Here is an 11,658-nt window from a genome sequence, read left to right on the forward strand (position 1 = left end):
GCTCAACTCTCTTCTGTTTAGGGAGTCACGCGACGTACTCCGACGTCCAGTGCTCTTTCCTGAAGCTTTGCACGAAACCGGAACAGTGAGATAATGGGGATAAGAAAGCTAAGATGGATGGAGGGTTGCTCTGAAAACTCTGGATTACCTTACAAGGTCTAAGTGATTTGTAGCATGTCCCTGAAAACTCCTTCCTCCTTAAACACCCACAGGCTGTGGACAGGCTGGAACCAGCCATCCCACCACAGAAGCAGGTCATCCCAGCTTATGATCCAATACATGCTGACAGGAAGGCAAATACTCCAACTACATTAACAAGGCAGTGTTACTTGGTTACTAGACAAAATCACACATACACTTACTACCTTCAGATATAGTATATATACATCCTTTGAGGGAAAGAGACTTAATCACTTAAAATGGGGAGGATTTGCCTCTGTCACAATAGAGTGCAGCATGGCCCCTGTGAATGGAATGAGAGGAATATGAGTCTCAGCTGTTGATGACAGTCTCTGGCAGGTCAAAATGTTTCTCAAGAAAGGGCTTTGAGGGGTGCCTAGCTGGCTCAGTTGGAAGGGCATGCAACTCTTGATCTCAGGGTCGTAAGTTTGAGTTCCATGCTGGGTGTAGAGATTATGAAGAAAAAAATAAATAAACTTAAAAAAGAGAAAAAAGGAAAAAAGAAAGGGCTTTGAATCTGCCCAGGGTTCTGTGCCACGAAGCAAGATAGAGACAAGTTTGATCTGAAAATATTTAAGGGCAAGTGTTACTGGTTAATCACCCAGACCATGAAAATATCACCATGGGGTCTTGTAGACTATTTGATTTTGAGTGAAATTACCCAGAACGTATCCTATGGTTCTGCTAGGACAACAGTTTTCCCTCTTGAGTGCCCTAACCTAATAGGTTAACCTGGGAAACAGGTATAGTGATTCCCCAGGTGTTAGGGGTAGAGTTTTGATTTAACTGGACTGAGAAGGACCTGGGTATCTGTTTATCTTAAAAGCATCTTCTGGTGGTTCTACATGCAGCCAAGGTTGAGACCTACTGCCTGAATTAGCTTTACCTGTGCTCCCGATACCTGAAGGAGGCCCACATCCACTAACAAAAGTGACCCACCCACTGACAAAAATAAGACCATAGTAACATGATTTGGTATTGAATGAATGTAAGTCAGTGTCCCTCCCCACATCACAGATAAGGAACCAAAGCTGAGAGAGGCGAGGGCCCTCACTCAGAGTCACACAGGAAGCCCTGCACCAGGTATACAACCAAGTTCTCCGCTAGAGATGAGGTTCTTTTGTTTCTTTGTCACATTGTGTTCTATTCCAAATTTCATAAATCAGCTTACCTGGCGTGCCTCAAAGATGCATGCTCCCTGCATGTTTGCACTGCCTGGGACAGGAGAAGGGCCTCTGCCTGGTTTCGTGAGTGTTTATGAGGGGCTTGTTTCCTGCAGAGGGGCTGGGGGTGGGCAGAGGTGGGGGGAAGGATCAGGATAGACCAGGATTTGGGTGCCCCACCCCTGTTCGCATCACAGCAACTCCAGTTTTAACTGTTTTATATTCTGGTCTTCCATAGAAAAAAAAGTTTTTGAAGGAAAGTGTCCAGTGCCAAGAAATAGAAAAATAATGTTAAAATTAATGATTTTGTCCCATTAATCCTCTGGTGTTGTAAAAGAGAAAACGAAGCTGAGAAGTTAACAGACCTTCCCAAGGCCTAAGTGGATGATGGCCCAGTCAAAGGTAGCCTGGTGCTGTGTATCTGTATTTTCATAGTTATAACCATAAATCATGTAGGGACCCAAACTTAGAGAATGATGTTAAGTAACAATAATATCTTTATTGCTGATTTTATTAAAAACACCTACTATGTTTGAGTGTTACGCTTATTGGTTGTCTAGATGGATCTTTTGATGATGTTTAAGAAAAAAAAATCTATTACAAGACAGTTCATCATTAGAATGAGAGAATTATAAGCATCTAAAGAGATCATATGATTTCTCTCTTATTTCAGCTACAGGTGTGAAATATGAATAGACTTCCAAATATCAATCCTCCCTGCATTTCCAGGTAAATACTTCCTGGTCATGGAGTTTTACTTTTTAAAATTTTTTATTTTAACTTTTTATTTTGAAATCATTATAGAGTCACAGGAAGTTGCAAAGATAGTATAAAAAGCGGTCCCAAGTTCATTCACCTAGCGTCTCCCAATGGTTCCATCTTACATAACTATAGAACAATATCAAAATCAGGAAATTTGTCCTGGATACAATGTGTACATGTAGTTCTCTCTCTTTATTTACTTCCCTAATATTTTTTGGTGATTTTTTTATTGTCATAAAGTGTACCTAACAAAAATTATCATCTTAGCCATTTGTAATTGCAACATTATGTAGATTCCCAATGTCACATGACCATCACCACCAGCCATTTCCAGAACTTTTTCATTATCCCAAACAGAAGCTCTGTACCCAATACACAATAACTTCATTTCTCCCTTGCCACAGCCCCTGGCCACCATTTTTCTACTTTCTGTCTCAGTGGATTCGTCTGTTTCTGGTCTTTTAAATGGTATTCTTGATTTCAATTTACAGCTTTGCATAAATGTCCCTATTTGTATGGTTTTATCATTTTAGGGCTTTACCAGCCGTTCTTTGCAGCCGAGAGCACCACAGATACACAGATTGAGGGAAATGAGACGTTGGTCAAAGGGTACAAACTTCCAGGGGTGCCTGGGTGGCTCAGTCAGTTAAGCGGCCAACTCTTGATTTTGGCTCAGGCCATGAGATTGAGCCCTGTGTTGGGCTCTGTGCTGGGCATGGAGTCTGCTTAAGATTCTCTCTCTCCCTCTGCCCATCCCCCTCCAAAAAAGGGTACAAACTTCCAATTATAAGATGAATACATTCTGGGGATCTAATATACAGCCTGGTGACTTTGGTTAACAATGCTGTATTGTATACTTCAACACTGCTAAGAGAATGATCTTAAATGTTCTCACCACCACCACCCCAACAAAAGAAGAGTAATTACGGGAAGTGGCAGATGTGCTAACTGACTTAATTGTGGTAACCATTTCATAATAGATACATGTATCAAATCACCACGCTGTACACCTTGAACTTACACAATGTTATATGTCAATTATATTTCAATAAAGCTGGGAAGAGAGAGAGAGAGAGGGAGAAGCAGCTGAAGGCCCAAACTAAGCAACTGACTTTATTTCCTCTTCGCTTGGAAGATACAGACCTAGTCCCTTGTCATTCAGGTAGCCCAATTACATGTATTGTGACTAGATATTTCTAAAACAGGCAAAAGGGAGAAATGTCACCTTCCCTTTTTATAGACTTGGAATCAAATATAAGATGCTTGCCTTTACAAAGGAAGTAAGTGACTGTCCTCTTGGCCAGCCCTGGGAATGGCATAAAGTAGAGACATTATACTTAAATATAAACAACTGGTATATAACATTATTTAACTGAGTCTGCTCCCTTTGTCAGGATCATTAATACTTTGATTGCTTAGTAGGTTTCATAAAATAATTTGTGCTTTTCTTTATTCTTTACTTAAGGGAATATTCTTTCTGGCCTTTTTATGACCCTTAACAAGGACGGTAAATTACAACATGACATCAGCATTTTCCAAAATGTGTTCCAATAGATGTTTTGGGGGAAAAGGAAATTTTTCTGTGGTCAAATACACTTAGGAAACATTGATTTAAATTAATTTAAACAGGTTTCTTTACTATAGGACTTTTCAAACTTTTAATATGCTGTGTGTATTACGAATCTTGCGGCGTATAGGGTGTGGTGCTTCGAAAACGGATTTTTCGGTGGAATTCCTTTCTCAGCGGCCAGCTTATAGACAAGGAGGCTGGGTGCCAACAGAACACACATTAAGAAAATCAAAATTAGACTAAGAGCAAATGATGCAACAAAGGCATAGTATTTACTTTGATGAACATCAATGGGCTTGAATAAGTCGACAGACTTCGGCTGTAACATATTTAAATCTGGTATATTAAAGAATATGTTGATTTTCAAAATACAGTAGAAGACCAGAGCATCCCGCCAATGAGAGTTGGCAGTGCCATGAATGGTTACTAATGAGGTAAAAGCATGAGCCTGTGCATTGGTCACACAGATGCAAAATTATTTTGAGGTTTCTTAGGAGTATAATAAAGCTGCAGTATTGTAGGGGCGCCTGGGTGGCTCAGTCGTCAAGCGTCTGCCTTCAGCTCAGGTCATGATCCCGGGGTCCTGGGATCGAGCCCCGCATCGGGCTGCCTGCTCCACGGGAAGCCTGCTTCTCCCTCTCCCACTCCCCCTGCTTGTGTTCCCTCTCACGCTGTGTCTCTCTCTCTGTTGAAAAATGGATGAAATCTTAAAAAAAAAAAAAAAAGCCTCAGTATTGCTTTAAGCTTATGAAAAGGTTCAAGATAAAAGAAATTGTCTTGGAACTCAATAAAAGGACTCAAGGAGCAATATCACCCACAATTAAAGTAAGAGAATAATCATGCTGTCATCCAAAAACAGTCCTTAAAGATCACAGAAGGTAGATTAATGACTGTATTAGTCAGCATCCCTCAGAGAAATAAAAAAAAAATTATATATATATATATATCTTCAAAACCCAAGCAGGGACCTTTCAGATGTTGTCTCAGGTTGACTAACCAGTTGACATTTCCAGAGAGTCTTGGTTCAGCCCCTTTGTCACAATTTCATTGCAGTGGAAATCAGTAGAATTCCAGGTTGTTCTATCTCATTGTTAAATGGGTCTCTGGCCAGACGTACCTGTTATAGCAGGAAATATAGATCAGAATTAAATTGCAGGAGAGTAGAGATCCAAATGCAAGGTCTAGTTTATGACCTTAGGTAAGTCATTTCCTGGGTAGTCTCAGTTTTCTCACCTGTGAAATGGAAACGCGACGGTCTTAGCATAGTGGAAGCATAACCAGCACTTTGCAGGACACCTGGACACACTGAACTGAGGACGGTGGCCAGGATGGTGGGAGGGATGAAAATCCACACTCATTTGAAGAAAATGGGCATAGGTAACCAAATACAAAAATACAGTTTTGGAGGGCAGGAAATTGCCTTTGAGTATTTCGAAAGCTATTCTGTGGAAAACATACTAAATTTTAAAACCTTGGCCAAAGGGTGGAAGTGACAAGATACATATCAAGGAGGATTTTTTTCCACAGAGGTGTTTATAAACGGTGTGATCTGGAGGCTCCTGGGTGGCTCACTTAGTTAAGCATCTGACTCTTGTTTTCCATTCAGGTCATGATCTCAGGGTCATGAGATCGAGCCCCAAGTTGGGCTCTGCACTCAGCAGGGAGTCTGCTTGAGATTCTCTCTCTCCCTCCCCCTCTCCCTCTCTGTTTGCCCATCCTCCCTTCAAATAAATAAATCTTTTAAAAAAATAAATGGTGTGATCTGATTTTGTGCTGTTGAATTTCTTATCACTAGGAAGGAGTGTTAGAGGACAAATGACCACTTCTGTTATAAGGGCATTCAGGGTTCACATGGGAAGGGCAATTGGAAAGCATTAAGGTTGTCTTCAAACTTCAAACTCTAATTCTCTATATCTATCTAGATTACTTTATTTAAAAATGAACTAATGTATGAGAAAAAAAGTTGAAAAGACTTAGACTAGTAGATGTCAGGTGATATCTCAAATACAAGGATGACAACGTGAGTAGCAAGAGAGCCTTGCAAAGCTCATGTTCATATATGGTGCTGGCATGCAGGAATAAGGAAAAGTTGAATGACTAAAAGTACAATCCGTTCAGTAAGAGAAATAGAGTGAAAGCTTTTAGCCACAGGAGGGAAATGGTCCCCAATTTTCCTTGACCCTCTGCCCATCTGTATTTTAAGAATTTGTTGGAGGGAAAATATGGAAAGTTAAGATAGGCCTGGGGGAAGGAAAGAACAATCGACATTCACTCAAAACAAGGCTGGTTTTAGAGGTGCCCTATAAAGAGGACAGGATTGCAGCTCTTATCTTTGCCCTCCAGCTCCCAGTTCCCAGTTATGGGACTGACTGGTATGTCCCACAGAGGGTGACTGGAGATTATCTGCATGACGGGGAAGAAAGTTGCTGCTCGCCTATGTCACTTAGAGCATCTTGTTCAGGGACCAAGAAGGCATCCTACAGAAAGCTCAGCATGTGACAATTAGACTATCGTGTAACTCTTGAGTTATGCAGCCTTGCACATATAGGTTTTCAAGTAAATAGCATCCTTTTTATACATGTGGTACAAGACATTAGCACACACTTTAGTGCTGGAAGCATTTTTAATTTTATCAGATTTATTCACCATTAAGTAACCTATGTGTCACCAACCTTGTCCTGCATACACTTCTCATTTACCACAGAATGGTGAGTACACTCAGAATTACTCAACTGGGGGCATTCCTGAAGGAATTGACATCTTATTTATATTGAGTCCAATTTTTGTTCTACATTAACACTTCACACTATCCCTCTTCGATGGTCTGCTTGAGAAATGCACTCATTTGGCTTACCTAGGAGAGCCTATCTTTCTTGGCAAAGCAGCCAGAGTTGGTGGTGGTCTTCATTAAATCCTCAACAGGTTTTAATTCTGATGGTGACTAAGACTGTGATCTAACGTCCTCTCTGACCACTTGAGTATGAGGCCAAACCATTAAGTATGATTCTGGAGAGCTCTTTAGAGGCAACAACTTTAAATGTAGAGAGAACAGGAAAGGAAAGAACCCCAGAGACATATAACAAACTCTGTTCTGCTCAGGAAATAATGACCACCAACAGCAGAAATCCAAGAAAAAGCCTCAGGACTGGAGCAGAGATGAGTGAAAAGAGTGGATAAATAAGGAAAAGGATTACAGCATTAGTACCTTCCAGGGGAGGAAATACGTGGTCAGGAAGTGGTTCGAAACTATTCAAGGAAGCCAAATCTATGAAAAGCCAGAGTGAGGAAATAGAGAATATTTCTTTGAAATAATGGAAATCATGAAGAGGAAATTCTAATCCATCTCCCACGTGGTCACTTGGAATCCTCCTACATAAACACTACGATATCCAAGACTGTCTGAAGGATAGAGAGGCAGATGAGCAAAGAAAATTGATTATAAAGGCCTTCCCAATGTCACGGAGATATACTTTATCACCTACACGTGTGAGGTGGAAGATAAAGTGAGGCATGCAGGTATTGCTTATACATCATCCCTAACGCAGTCTACACATGACATTGGATAACCTTGGCAGATGTGAGAGGGAGGAGAAGTGTCAACAAATGACAAGCTTTTAGCTCCCAGTTGGTCTCCCAATGGAAAATGGCTCCCAGGGGCCCCCTAAGGAAGAAATCTCTGGGAGAACTGCTTTAGTCTACGGGCCAACACTCCAGTTCTCCCCCAGAGGAGAGATCATCCTAGAGCTCACTCCTATTCCTCTTCCCCAGAGGGAAAAGAAATGCAAGTTCTTCAATCTGAAGTTAAGACATGGCAAGTAATATAGAGATGGATTGAGAATGGGTGAAATCCCATAGGATTGTTCTCTGTCTTAAAACTTTTGTATTCCCAGGGCGCCTGGGTGGCTCAGTCGTTAAGCGTCTGCCTTCGGCTCAGGTCATGATCCCAGGGTCCTGGGATCGAGCCCCGCATCGGGCTCCCTGCTCGGCGGGAAGCCTGCTTCTCCCTCTCCCACTCCCCCTGCTTGTGTTCCCTCTCTCGCTGTGTCTCTGTCTGTCAAATAAATAAATAAAATCTTTAAAAAAACAACAACAACAAAAAACTTTTGTATTCCCATGAGCCTGCAAGACAATTCTATGATGTCATGACTACAAATGCTCAGCATCTGATACTCCAAAAGGGAAGAGGTGGGAAAGGTAGAGCGTGGGAGTCAAGAGTTCAGCCCAAACATCCCAACGTGAGAAGGATTCTCGGCTCCCTGGAGCCACTTTGAGAAGCCAGGGGTTATCAACACCATCTGACACCCCAGCAGCTTCCAGACTAGAGGTCCCGGCAATAATCCCATCTGTAATTCCAGGTCCAAGCAACAGTCATTCAGAGATATTTGCCCCCAGTGGCTGGGCGAGGCCGTGTTGCTGCTGAGGAGTTGGCAGAATACACAGCTATGAAAAATGACGTCTCAAGGCTGTAGGTGTTAAATATCACAGGGATAGATAGTACAAAGGTCTGTGAGTTTTCAGAGCCAGAGACAGCCGATGACAGACTCTTGAGCTTCTGTCCTTCAATTTCAGGCTAAGTGGGTTCTCCAGTGACCTCGAGCTTTGGCTGTGTCCCAAAGGCTTACGGTAGAGATTCAAACCCAGAGATATAAACCAGGATTGTGTGCTCATTGCAAAACCAGTCATGCAAAATCTACAGTCGTAGGATGTAGGCAACATTCTGACAACGGCCATGATTCACTGAAGGAGAGGGGAATGAGCCAAGCAAGCACATCCTATTTACTGATTCTTAAATAGGTCACTTACCTTTTCTCTCTATGAATCTATTAATGTTTTTAGGGCCAGAGAACCAATTTAGCAATGGAAAAGACCACTGTAATTTATTCCCTAAGTCTCTACCTAAGTTCTGTGGCTAGGATGAGAGAAAAGAAAATACAGGCTTTGGGGAACTTTATTTTTTTAAAAGATTTTATTTATTTATTTGACAGAGAGAGAGCACAAGCAGGGGGAGTGGCAGAGGGAGAGGTAGAAGCAGGCTCCCCACTCAGCAGGGAGCCCGATGCGGGGCTCCATCCCAGGACCCTGCCATCACGACCTGAGCAGAAGGCAGACGCTTAACTAACTGAGCCACCCAGGCACCCCTTTGGGGAACTTTATAATCTAATTTGGAATTTATGATCTACTTTGGAACATCAGGTGAACAGACAAAATGGCTTGATACGTGGGGAGTGGGGTAGGGATGTGATAGAGCATTAGGGGCTGGAGAAGCCAGGTGGGTTAGGGACCCAGTGAGGACACAGAGAAGAAGCTTGGGTCAGACATACAAGGCTGGGTTGCATCTGGGGACCTGGCTATCTGGCAAGGGCAAAGGCTGGGACTTTTTGTTCGAGGAGCAGAGCGATTCACCTAACAAGAATAGGAGGTTTTGGGGGTGCCTGGGTGGCTCAGTCGGTTAAGCATCTGCCTTCAGCTCAGGTCATGATCCCAGGGTCCTGGGATCGAGCCCCACATTGGCTCCCTGCTTAGCAGGCAGCCTGCTTCTCCCTCTCCCTCTGCCACTCCCCCTGCTTGTGTTCTCTCTCTATGTCAAATAAATAAATAAAATCTTAAAAAAAAAAAAGAGACAACCCATGTTCAGTACCTAACACAGTGCCTGCCCAGGCAAGCTGGCAACAAATATTAGCTCATATATGTTTTTAGTCTTCATTAAGAGTAGGCACTGTGTCTGTCATTGTTTACATAGTAAAGTGTCAACACATGTTCTAGAATAAGTGAATATATAAATATATATTTATATATAAATGATATAAATATTTATGTTTAAGTATTGACATATAAATAATATAAACATTACATTTAAATATTTATATTAAATGTTTACATATAAATATTTAAATATAAGTAGTATATTTATATTTATATATAAATAATATAAACGAATGAACAAAAAGTACAAAAAAGCAAAGCAAACCAAGTGAGCGTACTCATGTCATCAACAAGAGTACCAAGTTTCTTTAAACCAATTGCCACATTTATTCAGATAGAATTTCCTCTGGATGAGTATTTCCTCCTTCAGTCATGGGAAAAGCAAACAAAACACAAAGAACCTGATATCTCACTGATGGCATTACAATTAAAAAGAGGATTACCCAAAGGAATTATATATGGTAACATTATCATGTTCAAATAAATCCAATTATTCATTTGAAAAGTTCAATGAGTGTTCAGCTTTCTCTATAGAAAAACAGCAACTATGTCTGTCCATTATAGAAAACCTTAGCTAATTTGTTCAGGCACACCATAGACAGCCATGGTACAATTTCAAGACCAGTATTTTTTTTACTGATAAATGATGCCCTATATAATTACGATTAGTTATAATAGCCAAAAAAAAAATAAGTATGATATTGAATTCAGCAGGTTAGTTACTGTAACATAAGTTAATTGGAATTTAAATCTGACCCTGGGCATGCACCTGGCATATTTTATGTAGCGTCTGACCGAAAAAGATCAATGGATTTGACTAGCAGGCCACGAGGACAAGTGTTAATACTATGACCTTCACACTCACTGAGGGCTTTGGATGTGTGATACTTCATCATACTTACAGTTCAAGGGATTAGGGCAGGTAATCTTGAAGATCCATTTTGGAATTCTGTCTACCACAAGCCCTCAATGTTATCCATGTACCATATTCATTCATCTCTCCCCACGTGGCTAGACCAGTATCTTCTACAGAGAATCCTGTTGGAAGGGTAAGTTCTCCCGTGCCATATTCTTGTTGTTCATGTTTGCCATGATCAGACAATTGCTTAACTCAGATCTCTTCTTCATTTGGCTTACACAGACATAGCTAAAGTCTGTTTCAGGCAAATGAATCTTTAAAATATGCCACAGACCCAGCGTTAAGAGAAATGAAACCATGATGAAATTTCAAATTCTTGCTGTTTTACCTGATGTTATTGTTAATTACAGAATTCTGCAGAAGGAGTCTTCAAACTTGCGATGATGTCAGCTGGCTTCCCATCTAAGGCTGTTCCACGGGCCCAAAATCTTTCAATACATACAAATTGGAATTGGAATTGGAAAAACTTTTGGCCAATTTGTAGCAGGTTTTCCATTTTCACTGACATTGTGGAAACCTAAATCGGCTTCTCCTTCAGGATCATCATCGTAAGAGTCTGGAAATATCCATCAGCCCCAAACACAGTCCAAGATTTTATGTTTTCTGGTTTTTACAGTCAGTTTTGATTTTTATTGAGCAATAAGAAATTTAGTTGTTTATTGGAACAAACAAGGCTAGTGACAATTCTTTCCAAGTGCTGGATCTTTCCATTCACTTTAACTAAATAAAGTATTTCTGGTATGCCCATAAGAGGCAAGAATGTAGAACTGCAGAGCATGTGTTAGAAAAGGATTTGCAATGCCTCCTGCAGGTCATTTCCCCATGATCAGCTTATTTGCATTTTGTGTTCTTTATAAATCTTCGCAAATACAAATTGGATGCAAATTCCAATCCCTCATGGTAAAATTGGAAGAGGCTTTAAAAAATGAGTTAACTAGTAAATTCCATGACTACCTCTTTGTTTTAAAGCAAACAAACCTAGCATCATGTCTATGAGCAAAGAACTTAGAGAAAGTGAGCCTGGATATTCCCACTCTGAAGAGGTAAGGATGCAGGCTGCAGGGGTGTATTGGGGGGCCCTATTGTGGGGTGGCCTGTGAGTAGTCCATAGGGATAAGAATCAGTCCCTGGCACTCAGGATGGGGGTGTGAGGCTGTAAGCTTACGCCTTTTTCTCATTGACTGAAGGACTCTTCTCATTCCCTTCTCTCAAGAGAACCATGTTTTATTATTATTTTTTAAGATTTTATTTATTTGGGCGCCTGGGTGGCTCAGTTGGTTAAGCGACTGCCTTCGGCTCGGGTCATGATCCTGGGGTCCCAGGATCGAGTCCCGCATCGGGCTCCCTGCTCGGCGGGAGGT

General features: G+C 41.3%; 1 long non-coding RNA gene across 1 annotated transcript; it reads right to left on the reverse strand.

Moving 5' to 3' along the window:
* Window positions 1-3,997: 3,997 nt before the first annotated feature.
* Window positions 3,998-11,457, reverse strand: LOC123852549 (uncharacterized). Its single transcript, XR_006792916.3, has 3 exons — window positions 10,281-11,457; window positions 4,673-4,792; window positions 3,998-4,381 (listed from the first exon to the last, which is right to left on the reverse strand). It is a non-coding gene; the product is annotated as an uncharacterized LOC123852549 (long non-coding RNA).
* Window positions 11,458-11,658: the final 201 nt, after the last annotated feature.

Source organism: Mirounga angustirostris, unplaced genomic scaffold, assembly GCF_029215605.1.
Source record: "Mirounga angustirostris isolate CCGP_5_RB_7025 unplaced genomic scaffold, mMirAng1.0.hap1 SCAF_14, whole genome shotgun sequence".
NCBI lineage: Eukaryota > Metazoa > Chordata > Mammalia > Carnivora > Phocidae > Mirounga > Mirounga angustirostris.